Here is a 12,406-nt window from a genome sequence, read left to right as displayed (position 1 = left end):
CATTAAAAATGTTGAGGAGAGACAAATTGAAAAATAGATATTAGGAGGAAAGCACTGGAACCTGCTTTATTATTTCAATTAGTCTTGAAAACATAGAACATTTCTCTCCTGAAAGCTGGTAAAAATATGGAACGCTTCACGAATTTGCGTGTCATCCTTGCGCAGGGGCCATGCTAATCTTCTCTGTATCGTTCCAATTTTAGTATATGTGCCGCCGAAGCGAGCACACTTCATTGATGAACCTACAATGTTTATAAACTCTCTAAATCTACGGTCTCTAGACATAGGGTGGCCTGGCAGAGATGCTCGTATGGCCAGTAAGCATTCAAATCTGAGCCAATGGGCAAAAATGCATGAAGAGTAACAATCCATTATTCTTCACTGCATTTGTGGTCCAAGACTTCACCAATTGGAAGTATGTAGATTATGCCAGGGTTGCAAAGGCTCATGGTTCAGGCTACTGACAAGGAACATTGTGACATCATGCTGCCTGTGGAACAGTGATATTAAAGGTGAGACAGCTGCACAGTAGGTTAGGTGAAGGGCTCTGAGAGGTGAAAGGCAGCATGCTTGGGTCCCTGGACAAGGTGAGCCTATGACAAGGTGTCTGAATTTTCGCCTGTATTGTAATATTAAACACTTTATTGTTGTACCCGCCTGCTGATTAAGGAGTCCTCAAGATCAGCTCCACACAGACGTGGAACTGATGATGTTAATGCAGAATATTTAAGAAACTGAGGCTGATCTAAAACATTTCCTTGGACCTAGGACCATTTCCCCTGACTTTTAGGTCCTTCGTCCTCCTAAAGTCCTTTGTATAAGTTAGGAACACCTGACAGAACAGAATTTCAGGAGGTCAGGTGGGTTTACTTGTGTCTTCTGGTTGTGAGCAGTAAACGTGGCTAAAAAGGTTGATGGAATGGTGTTTTAAAACACACACACACACACACACAACTTCTGGTCCTCTTAAGGACAAAAGTATGGGTAATCCTACATGGGGCCAGTGGCGCAATGGATAACACGTCTGACTACGGATCAGAAGATTGTAGGTTCGACTCCTATCTGGCTCGAAAGGGTCATAGGTCCCTGTTTTATGGTATTCCTGTGGAATTCTTATTTACCTCAGACTTGTTGTAGGTTCAATATTCTCGAGCAGGACTCATCCAGCAGTCGTTCCATGGTAGGGCTGCAGTAATAGGACCACGGCTAGTTAAAAGTTTCCCATTTGCTGCTGGATTCTATGTGAAGGCCGTCATGTGGTGTGCTGCTTTTGTATTTCAACATGGGTCTCTGAGTCTCTAAACTAGGAAAAAATCTTGTTGAGAAAAGTGTGTGTGAGAGGGTCTGTGGGTGCAGGCAGGTGTGTGCACTTGAGTGCTGACCCATTTACATGTGTGAGAGGGACAAGCAAATTGCCTGTGGGATGTAGGCCTACAACTGGAACCAAGCAGCCAGGCAGAACCACAGGTAAGGAGAGAGGAAGGCAGTTCATTATTAGAGCAGGATCATGAGCATCTTGCCCTGCTCCCTTCTGCCCCGATCGGCCACGATCGGCCAAGACCTCTCTATTAGGGTGGAGGGTGAACATTTCTTGGACCTCAGAAACTGAGGGATGCAGCGCCAATATGTCCTCCAAGGGCCTAGAGGACCTGGTGCCCAATCATGCCTGGTGTTTTTCAGCTTACCCGACCAATCTGGTTGCAAGGCGGATTTTAACAGTACTGCTGAAAAGGGACTCCCAGACAGCCCTGAGGCCATCATTTGCATAGGCCCTCCCCTTCTCTTTCTCTTGCTTCCCACAAAGCAACGCATCGCTGGCAGCAGTATAGATTTGGGGGTTGTGAAGAATAATGACAGGGAGGCTGAAGAAGGGAAAGAAAAGTCCCAGAAGTCCTGCAGGCTTCCTTGCTAAATGCAGCTGGCCATAGAGTGCACCTTCATTACTGCGAGGTAAATACATTAAAAATGTTGAGGAGAGACAAATTGAAAAATAGATATTAGGAGGAAAGCACTGGAACCTGCTTTATTATTTCAATTAGTCTTGAAAACATAGAACATTTCTCTTCTGAAAGCTGGTAAAAATATGGAACGCTTCACGAATTTGCGTGTCATCCTTGCGCAGGGGCCATGCTAATCTTCTCTGTATCGTTCCAATTTTAGTATATGTGCCGCCGAAGCGAGCACACTTCATTGATGAACCTACAATGTTTATAAACTCTCTAAATCTACGGTCTCTAGACATAGGGTGGCCTGGCAGAGATGCTCGTATGGCCAGTAAGCATTCAAATCTGAGCCAATGGGCAAAAATGCATGAAGAGTAACAATCCATTATTCTTCACTGCATTTGTGGTCCAAGACTTCACCAATTGGAAGTATGTAGATTATGCCAGGGTTGCAAAGGCTCATGGTTCAGGCTACTGACAAGGAACATTGTGACATCATGCTGCCTGTGGAACAGTGATATTAAAGGTGAGACAGCTGCACAGTAGGTTAGGTGAAGGGCTCTGAGAGGTGAAAGGCAGCATGCTTGGGTCCCTGGACAAGGTGAGCCTATGACAAGGTGTCTGAATTTTCGCCTGTATTGTAATATTAAACACTTTATTGTTGTACCCGCCTGCTGATTAAGGAGTCCTCAAGATCAGCTCCACACAGACGTGGAACTGATGATGTTAATGCAGAATATTTAAGAAACTGAGGCTGATCTAAAACATTTCCTTGGACCTAGGACCATTTCCCCTGACTTTTAGGTCCTTCGTCCTCCTAAAGTCCTTTGTATAAGTTAGGAACACCTGACAGAACAGAATTTCAGGAGGTCAGGTGGGTTTACTTGTGTCTTCTGGTTGTGAGCAGTAAACGTGGCTAAAAAGGTTGATGGAATGGTGTTTTAAAACACACACACACACAACTTCTGGTCCTCTTAAGGACAAAAGTATGGGTAATCCTACATGGGGCCAGTGGCGCAATGGATAACGCGTCTGACTACGGATCAGAAGATTGTAGGTTCGACTCCTATCTGGCTCGAAAGGGTCATAGGTCCCTGTTTTATGGTATTCCTGTGGAATTCTTATTTACCTCAGACTTGTTGTAGGTTCAATATTCTCGAGCAGGACTCATCCAGCAGTCGTTCCATGGTAGGGCTGCAGTAATAGGACCACGGCTAGTTAAAAGTTTCCCATTTGCTGCTGGATTCTATGTGAAGGCCGTCATGTGGTGTGCTGCTTTTGTATTTCAACATGGGTCTCTGAGTCTCTAAACTAGGAAAAAATCTTGTTGAGAAAAGTGTGTGTGAGAGGGTCTGTGGGTGCAGGCAGGTGTGTGCACTTGAGTGCTGACCCATTTACATCTGTGAGAGGGACAAGCAAATTGCCTGTGGGATGTAGGCCTACAACTGGAACCAAGCAGCCAGGCAGAACCACAGGTAAGGAGAGAGGAAGGCAGTTCATTATTAGAGCAGGATCATGAGCATCTTGCCCTGCTCCCTTCTGCCCCGATCGGCCACGATCGGCCAAGACCTCTCTATTAGGGTGGAGGGTGAACATTTCTTGGACCTCAGAAACTGAGGGATGCAGCGCCGATATGTCCTCCAAGGGCCTAGAGGACCTGGTGCCCAATCATGCCTGGTGTTTTTCAGCTTACCCGACCAATCTGGTTGCAAGGCGGATTTTAACAGTACTGCTGAAAAGGGACTCCCAGACAGCCCTGAGGCCATCATTTGCATAGGCCCTCCCCTTCTCTTTCTCTTGCTTCCCACAAAGCAACGCATCGCTGGCAGCAGTATAGATTTGGGGGTTGTGAAGAATAATGACAGGGAGGCTGAAGAAGGGAAAGAAAAGTCCCAGAAGTCCTGCAGGCTTCCTTGCTAAATGCAGCTGGCCATAGAGTGCACCTTCATTACTGCGAGGTAAATACATTAAAAATGTTGAGGAGAGACAAATTGAAAAATAGATATTAGGAGGAAAGCACTGGAACCTGCTTTATTATTTCAATTAGTCTTGAAAACATAGAACATTTCTCTCCTGAAAGCTGGTAAAAATATGGAACGCTTCACGAATTTGCGTGTCATCCTTGCGCAGGGGCCATGCTAATCTTCTCTGTATCGTTCCAATTTTAGTATATGTGCCGCCGAAGCGAGCACACTTCATTGATGAACCTACAATGTTTATAAACTCTCTAAATCTACGGTCTCTAGACATAGGGTGGCCTGGCAGAGATGCTCGTATGGCCAGTAAGCATTCAAATCTGAGCCAATGGGCAAAAATGCATGAAGAGTAACAATCCATTATTCTTCACTGCATTTGTGGTCCAAGACTTCACCAATTGGAAGTATGTAGATTATGCCAGGGTTGCAAAGGCTCATGGTTCAGGCTACTGACAAGGAACATTGTGACATCATGCTGCCTGTGGAACAGTGATATTAAAGGTGAGACAGCTGCACAGTAGGTTAGGTGAAGGGCTCTGAGAGGTGAAAGGCAGCATGCTTGGGTCCCTGGACAAGGTGAGCCTATGACAAGGTGTCTGAATTTTCGCCTGTATTGTAATATTAAACACTTTATTGTTGTACCCGCCTGCTGATTAAGGAGTCCTCAAGATCAGCTCCACACAGACGTGGAACTGATGATGTTAATGCAGAATATTTAAGAAACTGAGGCTGATCTAAAACATTTCCTTGGACCTAGGACCATTTCCCCTGACTTTTAGGTCCTTCGTCCTCCTAAAGTCCTTTGTATAAGTTAGGAACACCTGACAGAACAGAATTTCAGGAGGTCAGGTGGGTTTACTTGTGTCTTCTGGTTGTGAGCAGTAAACGTGGCTAAAAAGGTTGATGGAATGGTGTTTTAAAACACACACACACACAACTTCTGGTCCTCTTAAGGACAAAAGTATGGGTAATCCTACATGGGGCCAGTGGCGCAATGGATAACGCGTCTGACTACGGATCAGAAGATTGTAGGTTCGACTCCTATCTGGCTCGAAAGGGTCATAGGTCCCTGTTTTATGGTATTCCTGTGGAATTCTTATTTACCTCAGACTTGTTGTAGGTTCAATATTCTCGAGCAGGACTCATCCAGCAGTCGTTCCATGGTAGGGCTGCAGTAATAGGACCACGGCTAGTTAAAAGTTTCCCATTTGCTGCTGGATTCTATGTGAAGGCCGTCATGTGGTGTGCTGCTTTTGTATTTCAACATGGGTCTCTGAGTCTCTAAACTAGGAAAAAATCTTGTTGAGAAAAGTGTGTGTGAGAGGGTCTGTGGGTGCAGGCAGGTGTGTGCACTTGAGTGCTGACCCATTTACATGTGTGAGAGGGACAAGCAAATTGCCTGTGGGATGTAGGCCTACAACTGGAACCAAGCAGCCAGGCAGAACCACAGGTAAGGAGAGAGGAAGGCAGTTCATTATTAGAGCAGGATCATGAGCATCTTGCCCTGCTCCCTTCTGCCCCGATCGGCCACGATCGGCCAAGACCTCTCTATTAGGGTGGAGGGTGAACATTTCTTGGACCTCAGAAACTGAGGGATGCAGCGCCAATATGTCCTCCAAGGGCCTAGAGGACCTGGTGCCCAATCATGCCTGGTGTTTTTCAGCTTACCCGACCAATCTGGTTGCAAGGCGGATTTTAACAGTACTGCTGAAAAGGGACTCCCAGACAGCCCTGAGGCCATCATTTGCATAGGCCCTCCCCTTCTCTTTCTCTTGCTTCCCACAAAGCAACGCATCGCTGGCAGCAGTATAGATTTTGGGGGTTGTGAAGAATAATGACAGGGAGGCTGAAGAAGGGAAAGAAAAGTCCCAGAAGCCCTGCAGGCTTCCTTGCTAAATGCAGCTGGCCATAGAGTGCACCTTCATTACTGCGAGGTAAATACATTAAAAATGTTGAGGAGAGACAAATTGAAAAATAGATATTAGGAGGAAAGCACTGGAACCTGCTTTATTATTTCAATTAGTCTTGAAAACATAGAACATTTCTCTTCTGAAAGCTGGTAAAAATATGGAACGCTTCACGAATTTGCGTGTCATCCTTGCGCAGGGGCCATGCTAATCTTCTCTGTATCGTTCCAATTTTAGTATATGTGCCGCCGAAGCGAGCACACTTCATTGATGAACCTACAATGTTTATAAACTCTCTAAATCTACGGTCTCTAGACATAGGGTGGCCTGGCAGAGATGCTCGTATGGCCAGTAAGCATTCAAATCTGAGCCAATGGGCAAAAATGCATGAAGAGTAACAATCCATTATTCTTCACTGCATTTGTGGTCCAAGACTTCACCAATTGGAAGTATGTAGATTATGCCAGGGTTGCAAAGGCTCATGGTTCAGGCTACTGACAAGGAACATTGTGACATCATGCTGCCTGTGGAACAGTGATATTAAAGGTGAGACAGCTGCACAGTAGGTTAGGTGAAGGGCTCTGAGAGGTGAAAGGCAGCATGCTTGGGTCCCTGGACAAGGTGAGCCTATGACAAGGTGTCTGAATTTTCGCCTGTATTGTAATATTAAACACTTTATTGTTGTACCCGCCTGCTGATTAAGGAGTCCTCAAGATCAGCTCCACACAGACGTGGAACTGATGATGTTAATGCAGAATATTTAAGAAACTGAGGCTGATCTAAAACATTTCCTTGGACCTAGGACCATTTCCCCTGACTTTTAGGTCCTTCGTCCTCCTAAAGTCCTTTGTATAAGTTAGGAACACCTGACAGAACAGAATTTCAGGAGGTCAGGTGGGTTTACTTGTGTCTTCTGGTTGTGAGCAGTAAACGTGGCTAAAAAGGTTGATGGAATGGTGTTTTAAAACACACACACACACAACTTCTGGTCCTCTTAAGGACAAAAGTATGGGTAATCCTACATGGGGCCAGTGGCGCAATGGATAACGCGTCTGACTACGGATCAGAAGATTGTAGGTTCGACTCCTATCTGGCTCGAAAGGGTCATAGGTCCCTGTTTTATGGTATTCCTGTGGAATTCTTATTTACCTCAGACTTGTTGTAGGTTCAATATTCTCGAGCAGGACTCATCCAGCAGTCGTTCCATGGTAGGGCTGCAGTAATAGGACCACGGCTAGTTAAAAGTTTCCCATTTGCTGCTGGATTCTATGTGAAGGCCGTCATGTGGTGTGCTGCTTTTGTATTTCAACATGGGTCTCTGAGTCTCTAAACTAGGAAAAAATCTTGTTGAGAAAAGTGTGTGTGAGAGGGTCTGTGGGTGCAGGCAGGTGTGTGCACTTGAGTGCTGACCCATTTACATGTGTGAGAGGGACAAGCAAATTGCCTGTGGGATGTAGGCCTACAACTGGAACCAAGCAGCCAGGCAGAACCACAGGTAAGGAGAGAGGAAGGCAGTTCATTATTAGAGCAGGATCATGAGCATCTTGCCCTGCTCCCTTCTGCCCCGATCGGCCACGATCGGCCAAGACCTCTCTATTAGGGTGGAGGGTGAACATTTCTTGGACCTCAGAAACTGAGGGATGCAGCGCCGATATGTCCTCCAAGGGCCTAGAGGACCTGGTGCCCAATCATGCCTGGTGTTTTTCAGCTTACCCGACCAATCTGGTTGCAAGGCGGATTTTAACAGTACTGCTGAAAAGGGACTCCCAGACAGCCCTGAGGCCATCATTTGCATAGGCCCTCCCCTTCTCTTTCTCTTGCTTCCCACAAAGCAACGCATCGCTGGCAGCAGTATAGATTTGGGGGTTGTGAAGAATAATGACAGGGAGGCTGAAGAAGGGAAAGAAAAGTCCCAGAAGTCCTGCAGGCTTCCTTGCTAAATGCAGCTGGCCATAGAGTGCACCTTCATTACTGCGAGGTAAATACATTAAAAATGTTGAGGAGAGACAAATTGAAAAATAGATATTAGGAGGAAAGCACTGGAACCTGCTTTATTATTTCAATTAGTCTTGAAAACATAGAACATTTCTCTCCTGAAAGCTGGTAAAAATATGGAACGCTTCACGAATTTGCGTGTCATCCTTGCGCAGGGGCCATGCTAATCTTCTCTGTATCGTTCCAATTTTAGTATATGTGCCGCCGAAGCGAGCACACTTCATTGATGAACCTACAATGTTTATAAACTCTCTAAATCTACGGTCTCTAGACATAGGGTGGCCTGGCAGAGATGCTCGTATGGCCAGTAAGCATTCAAATCTGAGCCAATGGGCAAAAATGCATGAAGAGTAACAATCCATTATTCTTCACTGCATTTGTGGTCCAAGACTTCACCAATTGGAAGTATGTAGATTATGCCAGGGTTGCAAAGGCTCATGGTTCAGGCTACTGACAAGGAACATTGTGACATCATGCTGCCTGTGGAACAGTGATATTAAAGGTGAGACAGCTGCACAGTAGGTTAGGTGAAGGGCTCTGAGAGGTGAAAGGCAGCATGCTTGGGTCCCTGGACAAGGTGAGCCTATGACAAGGTGTCTGAATTTTCGCCTGTATTGTAATATTAAACACTTTATTGTTGTACCCGCCTGCTGATTAAGGAGTCCTCAAGATCAGCTCCACACAGACGTGGAACTGATGATGTTAATGCAGAATATTTAAGAAACTGAGGCTGATCTAAAACATTTCCTTGGACCTAGGACCATTTCCCCTGACTTTTAGGTCCTTCGTCCTCCTAAAGTCCTTTGTATAAGTTAGGAACACCTGACAGAACAGAATTTCAGGAGGTCAGGTGGGTTTACTTGTGTCTTCTGGTTGTGAGCAGTAAACGTGGCTAAAAAGGTTGATGGAATGGTGTTTTAAAACACACACACACACAACTTCTGGTCCTCTTAAGGACAAAAGTATGGGTAATCCTACATGGGGCCAGTGGCGCAATGGATAACGCGTCTGACTACGGATCAGAAGATTGTAGGTTCGACTCCTATCTGGCTCGAAAGGGTCATAGGTCCCTGTTTTATGGTATTCCTGTGGAATTCTTATTTACCTCAGACTTGTTGTAGGTTCAATATTCTCGAGCAGGACTCATCCAGCAGTCGTTCCATGGTAGGGCTGCAGTAATAGGACCACGGCTAGTTAAAAGTTTCCCATTTGCTGCTGGATTCTATGTGAAGGCCGTCATGTGGTGTGCTGCTTTTGTATTTCAACATGGGTCTCTGAGTCTCTAAACTAGGAAAAAATCTTGTTGAGAAAAGTGTGTGTGAGAGGGTCTGTGGGTGCAGGCAGGTGTGTGCACTTGAGTGCTGACCCATTTACATGTGTGAGAGGGACAAGCAAATTGCCTGTGGGATGTAGGCCTACAACTGGAACCAAGCAGCCAGGCAGAACCACAGGTAAGGAGAGAGGAAGGCAGTTCATTATTAGAGCAGGATCATGAGCATCTTGCCCTGCTCCCTTCTGCCCCGATCGGCCACGATCGGCCAAGACCTCTCTATTAGGGTGGAGGGTGAACATTTCTTGGACCTCAGAAACTGAGGGATGCAGCGCCAATATGTCCTCCAAGGGCCTAGAGGACCTGGTGCCCAATCATGCCTGGTGTTTTTCAGCTTACCCGACCAATCTGGTTGCAAGGCGGATTTTAACAGTACTGCTGAAAAGGGACTCCCAGACAGCCCTGAGGCCATCATTTGCATAGGCCCTCCCCTTCTCTTTCTCTTGCTTCCCACAAAGCAACGCATCGCTGGCAGCAGTATAGATTTGGGGGTTGTGAAGAATAATGACAGGGAGGCTGAAGAAGGGAAAGAAAAGTCCCAGAAGTCCTGCAGGCTTCCTTGCTAAATGCAGCTGGCCATAGAGTGCACCTTCATTACTGCGAGGTAAATACATTAAAAATGTTGAGGAGAGACAAATTGAAAAATAGATATTAGGAGGAAAGCACTGGAACCTGCTTTATTATTTCAATTAGTCTTGAAAACATAGAACATTTCTCTTCTGAAAGCTGGTAAAAATATGGAACGCTTCACGAATTTGCGTGTCATCCTTGCGCAGGGGCCATGCTAATCTTCTCTGTATCGTTCCAATTTTAGTATATGTGCCGCCGAAGCGAGCACACTTCATTGATGAACCTACAATGTTTATAAACTCTCTAAATCTACGGTCTCTAGACATAGGGTGGCCTGGCAGAGATGCTCGTATGGCCAGTAAGCATTCAAATCTGAGCCAATGGGCAAAAATGCATGAAGAGTAACAATCCATTATTCTTCACTGCATTTGTGGTCCAAGACTTCACCAATTGGAAGTATGTAGATTATGCCAGGGTTGCAAAGGCTCATGGTTCAGGCTACTGACAAGGAACATTGTGACATCATGCTGCCTGTGGAACAGTGATATTAAAGGTGAGACAGCTGCACAGTAGGTTAGGTGAAGGGCTCTGAGAGGTGAAAGGCAGCATGCTTGGGTCCCTGGACAAGGTGAGCCTATGACAAGGTGTCTGAATTTTCGCCTGTATTGTAATATTAAACACTTTATTGTTGTACCCGCCTGCTGATTAAGGAGTCCTCAAGATCAGCTCCACACAGACGTGGAACTGATGATGTTAATGCAGAATATTTAAGAAACTGAGGCTGATCTAAAACATTTCCTTGGACCTAGGACCATTTCCCCTGACTTTTAGGTCCTTCGTCCTCCTAAAGTCCTTTGTATAAGTTAGGAACACCTGACAGAACAGAATTTCAGGAGGTCAGGTGGGTTTACTTGTGTCTTCTGGTTGTGAGCAGTAAACGTGGCTAAAAAGGTTGATGGAATGGTGTTTTAAAACACACACACACACAACTTCTGGTCCTCTTAAGGACAAAAGTATGGGTAATCCTACATGGGGCCAGTGGCGCAATGGATAACGCGTCTGACTACGGATCAGAAGATTGTAGGTTCGACTCCTATCTGGCTCGAAAGGGTCATAGGTCCCTGTTTTATGGTATTCCTGTGGAATTCTTATTTACCTCAGACTTGTTGTAGGTTCAATATTCTCGAGCAGGACTCATCCAGCAGTCGTTCCATGGTAGGGCTGCAGTAATAGGACCACGGCTAGTTAAAAGTTTCCCATTTGCTGCTGGATTCTATGTGAAGGCCGTCATGTGGTGTGCTGCTTTTGTATTTCAACATGGGTCTCTGAGTCTCTAAACTAGGAAAAAATCTTGTTGAGAAAAGTGTGTGTGAGAGGGTCTGTGGGTGCAGGCAGGTGTGTGCACTTGAGTGCTGACCCATTTACATGTGTGAGAGGGACAAGCAAATTGCCTGTGGGATGTAGGCCTACAACTGGAACCAAGCAGCCAGGCAGAACCACAGGTAAGGAGAGAGGAAGGCAGTTCATTATTAGAGCAGGATCATGAGCATGAGCATCTTGCCCTGCTCCCTTCTGCCCCGATCGGCCACGATCGGCCAAGACCTCTCTATTAGGGTGGAGGGTGAACATTTCTTGGACCTCAGAAACTGAGGGATGCAGCGCCGATATGTCCTCCAAGGGCCTAGAGGACCTGGTGCCCAATCATGCCTGGTGTTTTTCAGCTTACCCGACCAATCTGGTTGCAAGGCGGATTTTAACAGTACTGCTGAAAAGGGACTCCCAGACAGCCCTGAGGCCATCATTTGCATAGGCCCTCCCCTTCTCTTTCTCTTGCTTCCCACAAAGCAACGCATCGCTGGCAGCAGTATAGATTTGGGGGTTGTGAAGAATAATGACAGGGAGGCTGAAGAAGGGAAAGAAAAGTCCCAGAAGTCCTGCAGGCTTCCTTGCTAAATGCAGCTGGCCATAGAGTGCACCTTCATTACTGCGAGGTAAATACATTAAAAATGTTGAGGAGAGACAAATTGAAAAATAGATATTAGGAGGAAAGCACTGGAACCTGCTTTATTATTTCAATTAGTCTTGAAAACATAGAACATTTCTCTCCTGAAAGCTGGTAAAAATATGGAACGCTTCACGAATTTGCGTGTCATCCTTGCGCAGGGGCCATGCTAATCTTCTCTGTATCGTTCCAATTTTAGTATATGTGCCGCCGAAGCGAGCACACTTCATTGATGAACCTACAATGTTTATAAACTCTCTAAATCTACGGTCTCTAGACATAGGGTGGCCTGGCAGAGATGCTCGTATGGCCAGTAAGCATTCAAATCTGAGCCAATGGGCAAAAATGCATGAAGAGTAACAATCCATTATTCTTCACTGCATTTGTGGTCCAAGACTTCACCAATTGGAAGTATGTAGATTATGCCAGGGTTGCAAAGGCTCATGGTTCAGGCTACTGACAAGGAACATTGTGACATCATGCTGCCTGTGGAACAGTGATATTAAAGGTGAGACAGCTGCACAGTAGGTTAGGTGAAGGGCTCTGAGAGGTGAAAGGCAGCATGCATGGGTCCCTGGACAAGGTGAGCCTATGACAAGGTGTCTGAATTTTCGCCTGTATTGTAATATTAAACACTTTATTGTTGTACCCGCCTGCTGATTAAGGAGTCCTCAAGATCAGCT

At 45.8% G+C, this 12,406-nt stretch overlaps 12 non-coding genes across 12 annotated transcripts; 5 read left to right on the top strand and 7 right to left on the bottom strand.

Annotated features, from left to right (window-relative positions):
- Positions 1-120: 120 nt before the first annotated feature.
- On the bottom strand, positions 121-227 carry LOC146818546 (U6 spliceosomal RNA). Its single transcript, XR_014963602.1, has one exon. It is a non-coding gene; the product is annotated as a U6 spliceosomal RNA (small nuclear RNA).
- Positions 228-2,077: 1,850 nt separating this feature from the next.
- LOC146818545 (U6 spliceosomal RNA) lies at positions 2,078-2,184 on the bottom strand. Its single transcript, XR_014963601.1, has one exon. It is a non-coding gene; the product is annotated as a U6 spliceosomal RNA (small nuclear RNA).
- Positions 2,185-2,948: 764 nt separating this feature from the next.
- TRNAR-ACG (transfer RNA arginine (anticodon ACG)) lies at positions 2,949-3,021 on the top strand. The gene has a single exon. It is a non-coding gene; the product is annotated as a tRNA-Arg (tRNA).
- Positions 3,022-4,028: 1,007 nt separating this feature from the next.
- Positions 4,029-4,135, bottom strand: LOC146818543 (U6 spliceosomal RNA). Its single transcript, XR_014963600.1, has one exon. It is a non-coding gene; the product is annotated as a U6 spliceosomal RNA (small nuclear RNA).
- Positions 4,136-4,899: 764 nt separating this feature from the next.
- TRNAR-ACG (transfer RNA arginine (anticodon ACG)) lies at positions 4,900-4,972 on the top strand. Its single transcript has one exon. It is a non-coding gene; the product is annotated as a tRNA-Arg (tRNA).
- A 1,008-nt stretch (positions 4,973-5,980) lies between these two features.
- On the bottom strand, positions 5,981-6,087 carry LOC146818541 (U6 spliceosomal RNA). Its single transcript, XR_014963599.1, has one exon. It is a non-coding gene; the product is annotated as a U6 spliceosomal RNA (small nuclear RNA).
- Positions 6,088-6,851: 764 nt separating this feature from the next.
- On the top strand, positions 6,852-6,924 carry TRNAR-ACG (transfer RNA arginine (anticodon ACG)). The gene has a single exon. It is a non-coding gene; the product is annotated as a tRNA-Arg (tRNA).
- Positions 6,925-7,931: 1,007 nt separating this feature from the next.
- On the bottom strand, positions 7,932-8,038 carry LOC146818539 (U6 spliceosomal RNA). Its single transcript, XR_014963598.1, has one exon. It is a non-coding gene; the product is annotated as a U6 spliceosomal RNA (small nuclear RNA).
- Positions 8,039-8,802: 764 nt separating this feature from the next.
- TRNAR-ACG (transfer RNA arginine (anticodon ACG)) lies at positions 8,803-8,875 on the top strand. Its single transcript has one exon. It is a non-coding gene; the product is annotated as a tRNA-Arg (tRNA).
- Positions 8,876-9,882: 1,007 nt separating this feature from the next.
- LOC146818537 (U6 spliceosomal RNA) lies at positions 9,883-9,989 on the bottom strand. The gene has a single exon (XR_014963597.1). It is a non-coding gene; the product is annotated as a U6 spliceosomal RNA (small nuclear RNA).
- A 764-nt stretch (positions 9,990-10,753) lies between these two features.
- TRNAR-ACG (transfer RNA arginine (anticodon ACG)) lies at positions 10,754-10,826 on the top strand. The gene has a single exon. It is a non-coding gene; the product is annotated as a tRNA-Arg (tRNA).
- Positions 10,827-11,839: 1,013 nt separating this feature from the next.
- On the bottom strand, positions 11,840-11,946 carry LOC146818535 (U6 spliceosomal RNA). Its single transcript, XR_014963596.1, has one exon. It is a non-coding gene; the product is annotated as a U6 spliceosomal RNA (small nuclear RNA).
- Between the last annotated feature and the right edge of the window lie 460 nt (positions 11,947-12,406).

The sequence above is a fragment of the Triturus cristatus genome, chromosome 6 (genome assembly GCF_964204655.1).
Source record: "Triturus cristatus chromosome 6, aTriCri1.1, whole genome shotgun sequence".
Classification (NCBI taxonomy): domain Eukaryota; kingdom Metazoa; phylum Chordata; class Amphibia; order Caudata; family Salamandridae; genus Triturus; species Triturus cristatus.
This window is presented reverse-complemented; position numbering and strand designations above follow the sequence as displayed.